Here is a 5,000-nt window from a genome sequence, read left to right as displayed (position 1 = left end):
GATACAACTGGATCTACACATACACACTTGACAAAACACACACTAACAAGCAAAAACATGCATATAGGCACACACACACACACACACACACACGCACACACACACGCACACACGCACACGCTCTATGTCTGGACACATTGATCGTCAATCTTGGTGCCACGGCATTTGGAATCCATTGCTGATAAGACACATACACATGGGCGGAGACTTGACACAGACTCCAACTGTCCTTTGGTTTATTTGTCACCACTTTCTGTTCTCTCTCTCTCTCTCTCTCTCTCTCTCTCTCTCTCTCTCTCTGTCTGCCTTTGACTCTGACGCACCCTCGCCCCCCCCCGGTCCTATCAGAGACTAAAAGATCCCGCGAACGGTGCAAAAAAGCTCAAAGTCAAATGACCAGATCCGGCATCCGACACAATCGTCGTATAGATTCCCGCAGGAGAGGACCTTCCAGGAGAGGGGCCTTCGTGCTCTTCAGTGTCTGCTTGCCGAGCGTCTGGACACGTCCTACCCTGTTTGTGCAATCTCTTGTCTCAGTTAACATTATTTGTCATGGATCTTTGCCTTTTGGAAGTGAAACTTTTGTGCACGCTTTCATATACCATTGCGAAATCTGGGTTTGAAACGAGGTGTGTCCCGTGGATTGCCACCACCAACGTCGTGCAGATCAGCGATGGATCAGTTTAAAAGACAAGGTTTAGGTTTACAAACACTGGAGTAATCCTTTGGATATTTTTCCACTCAAGGGCGAACACCACCCATTTTCAGCATTAAAATGGCCAAAAGTATACCCCCAAATTGTTATGTGGGCCATAGAACCGCTTGCTACACTACGTTGTTCCTGGGAAACAGAGTGGGACAAGCCCAAATCCATTGAAAACAGCACGACTTGAAGAGGAAAACCTTTTTTAGTTTTCAGATTAGACCTGATTTTAGACTAAATCCCAATTTTTAATCTGGACTAACTGAAACGGCCCTTTCTCAGTCATGGTCATAAATAGACTGGTATAGACTGGTTTGAAATATCGGATTTCCAGAAGGAAGATTAGATTTAATCTCGGTCTAAGGGAAGACTTCAAGTACAGCCGACCAGAGGCAGGTTTATCTGTAGATTAATGGCCGTGGCCTCCAGGTGCACCGGGTCGATCTGGACTGAGACCAGCACCAAGGCCAGACAGAAGGAGATGAACGGGCCTTCATGACCTAAGTCTAGGACTTCCTAGTCTCGAAATATTAACTGAAGCAACGTCTCCAAAAGGCACATTTGAATTCTGGTTTAATTTAAGTAGTATTAGCTTAGTGCTTAGTTTAGATTAAACCCCGTCTGTGATACTGCCCCTGTCGGTGATGAACCCGCTGGATTTAACATTGTAGTGACTTTTTCTCCTTACGGCACTCTTCATCCACAGATATCGTGGGGGAAGGGGGGAGCGGGGTCCTTACCTTGCCTGTGACACACACCCATGTTAATGCTGTAAAATGGGCGGCATTCCCCTTTAATAACCCGATGCCGGCACCACACTATCAAGAGCCCCACGAACCAACGACAATATAACATCCAAGACATTCTCGAGCCCGAAAGCATGATTGGTGGACTTTCTTAACCGTATGAACACAAAGTCCGTGTCGATTCTCCGCTTTCGGCGGACGCCACGTCTTACTGATGTTGGCACCGCCATCCGCAGCGCTTCATATTTTTTTTTTCCACTATCCCGAGAAAACTGATGGAGTTCCCATTAAAAAACGGACTCCGCCGGTGTCACGTGCTGATGTACGGTCGGTTCCACCGCCGCTGATGAATGAACGTTAGCGCCGGTCGCTTTGGATAAAGAGGGTCCACTGAACGATACCACCCTCAGTATGGCGTAGAGGGAGAGAGAGAGAGAGAGAGAGAGAGAGAGGGAGAGGGAGAGCGAGAGAGGGAGAGAGGGAGATGCCATCACGCCGTCCTCCAGAGGGGCAGGCGGAGCTCTTCATCTAAGCCCTGACGTCTTCCTCTTTGTCTTTCTCCCATTCTCTCCATTTCTCACTTCTGTTGTCGCTTCCTCTCGCTCTCTGTTACTCTCCCTCGGTGGCTTTTCCGTCTCTTTCTCACACACACACACACACACACACACACACACACACACACACACACACACACACACACACACACACACACACACACACACACTGTCAGCCTATCAGGCGAGGGAGGCTGTGCAGTCGATAGGGCCATTAGTAAATAACAGATACATAATTTATTAAATATCCTTAGATACATATTTCGGCATCGTGTTACCAGGCGGGAGGGAGTTGGTGTGTGTGTATGTGTGTGTGTGTACGTGTGTGTGTGTGTGTGTGTGTGTGTGCGGTGTGAGTGTGCGTGTGTGTGTGTGTGTGTGTGTGTGTGTGTGCGTTTGGGTAAGAGGCATTTCACAATTACTAAAGCCTTGATATTTAGGTGTGGGAAGGGGGAGGAAGGAGGGACAGGATAGGAAAGCTACAATACTGTATTTAGCCAGATACGTTTGGAAAATTAACTTTCCCCCTGAAATGATGTGATATTTTATTTATTTATTAAATTTATATTAAAATATATATATATATAATCCAGGTATCTCCAACCCTTTACAATGCATCGAGGACAGAACGGTTGGGAACGGAACGCCCTCTCAGACCGTAAGAAAAGGCTCAAATAATATTGACGCTTTCCATTCTGGGAAACCTCATTTTTCCGAATATTACTCGAGAAAGGAATGTACAAACTTTTAGAAACGTATCAAAAAAAATACACGTGTCATGCATCGATAGTTGCTTCAACATCTCCCTCTGAAGGCGTTCATGCGCTTTAAAACCGATGAAAAATGTTGTTTATTTCCACGCCGTCACACGGTTTAATCGACTCAACATTCGTCCTAAAGTAAAGTTTGCAGTTGGTGACCCTGGCTGCACGTTGGTGGGTAACTACACCGGACTGCTTAATTGCTTCGTCCACTGTACTGAATGGTGAAACCTAGAAGTAGGATCAATCAATTTGAGCACAGAAGGCGGTAAGGGCCAGTTTCTCTGACATCACGTAAAAAAAAAAAAGGGGCGGCGACCAGGAAATAAAAGCGGCAGAGCAGTCGCGTTGCTTCCTTCCACTTTCACCTTCTTGTTTGGGAGGTTTCGGAGCCCTCTACGACGATATATCACGCATCTTGGAGTAGGAAATTGGCCCCGACCGCGCAGAGATTCTCAGAGTGATGCAAACGATCCTCCGTCCGAACCGTCTCTAAATTGGAGAAAATGAGTCAAAATTCTCAGTGACACAAATGGTGGTCCTACTTTAATTCATAAGAGTAAAAGCCTTCTCATCAAATTCCATCTTAAGCTTTGAAGACCTCTAGTAGGCTTTAGATGTCCAGAGCGGCGTGGAGAGCAATCTATGCAAGATGGCTGGTTTCCCTGGAGTCGTACAGGTGTCGTAGGTAGCAGCGTGTCAAGGTCGTTGACCGATCAGAGACGAGGGCACACGTGAAGACTCGGAGAGCACTCCGTTTTGCGGCTCAGACGGGCGCGAAAACCATGACGTCATCTTTCACTCGCAAAAGAGAAGTCCGACTCTCTCTCTCTCTCTGCTAAGTACGTTTTATGTCATGTTTACTCCTAGTCAACCTTGTTATGGCTGAGGCTAGTGAACCCAAGCGCCAGACACAGAGATAAGAATTGTAGTAAATATGAACTGGGAATAATTGAAGGGGGTAGGAGGGTGGCGAGCAAGGCAAGCGGGGAAGGTCGGGCGGGTAGGTCAGGCAGGCAGGCGGGCGGTGAAGGCCAGGCAGGCAGGGCAGGCAGGTAAACAGGGCGGGTAGGTCAGGCAGGCGGGTGGTGAAGGTCGGGCGGGCAGGGCGGGGGGGGGTCAGGCAGGCAGGCTGGCGGTGAGGGTCGGGCGGGCAAGGCAGGTGGGTGGACAGGGCGGGTAGGTCAGGCAGGCGGGCGGGCTGGCGGGCGGGCAAGCAGAGGGAACTGGCAGGGAACTGGAGAGTTGGCAACTGAGACAACAGGGAAATACTTCAATGAGTAACAGGAATCAAACACAGAGACTATTCTGACCACGGCTACCACAGAGCAACCGGCGGCAACACTAACATGGTACACAATGTGGCGACACGTGGCTGGAAAACCGGGGCTGATCACTTACTTGGTGATGACTTGATGGACCACAGGTGAGTAGGCAGAGGAGGTGAGGTGAAGGACGTCGTCAGCAGGGAGCCGGAGAGTGCAATGACACCCACGCACACACACACACACACACACACACACACACACACACACACACACACACACACACACACACACACACACACACACAGATACAGACAGAAGGAGGAGGGGGAGGGAGAGAGCGACTGGCTGCAGGCTCGGTGGAAGAGGAGGCAGGAGTTCTCAGACGTTTGATGAGCAACCGTCACACACACTCTCCCGCGCTGTGTTACCCAAACAAACGCGACAATCTCTCCTTCACACACGCTCGCCCTTTGTTTTGTTTATTTTTTGGTTTTTTTTTTTTTTTTTTTTTTTTTACTTCTCCTGCATTCTCCTTTCATTTCCCTTTCAACCCGCTCCATATAGCTGTCAGCACTCACAATCGCTAACTCTGTTCTCACCGACTCCCTTTTTACTGCTGGGAAAACACTTTTTTTAAAGGTTTATTACCAGCGTTTGTTTTTGGTGTTGGTTGAGGCGGCAGGAAAGTCATGTCAGTTGTCACTGTGGAAGTGTGTGTGTGTGTGTGTGTGTGTGTGTGTGTGTGTGTGTGCTCGTTCGCGCGTGTGTGCTTGAACTGTTCACGTGAGTTGATATGTCATTAGTTTATCCGAGTGTATGTTGTAACCTATGTAAGCAGGGTCTTTTTTTTTCGAAAAAGAAATGTTATTGATTTGAATAACGACCTGATGAGAGAAGGGCTCGGACAAATCCGGTCCAGCTTTTTAAAGTTTTTGCAGTTTAAAAACTCCATTGTTTCAGAATTCCCC

The sequence above is a fragment of the Zeus faber genome (assembly GCF_960531495.2).
Source record: "Zeus faber genome assembly, chromosome: 2".
In the NCBI taxonomy this organism is placed as follows: Eukaryota; Metazoa; Chordata; class Actinopteri; order Zeiformes; family Zeidae; genus Zeus; species Zeus faber.
The sequence above is the reverse complement of the archived record's forward strand: the minus strand, read 5'-3'. Positions refer to the sequence as shown.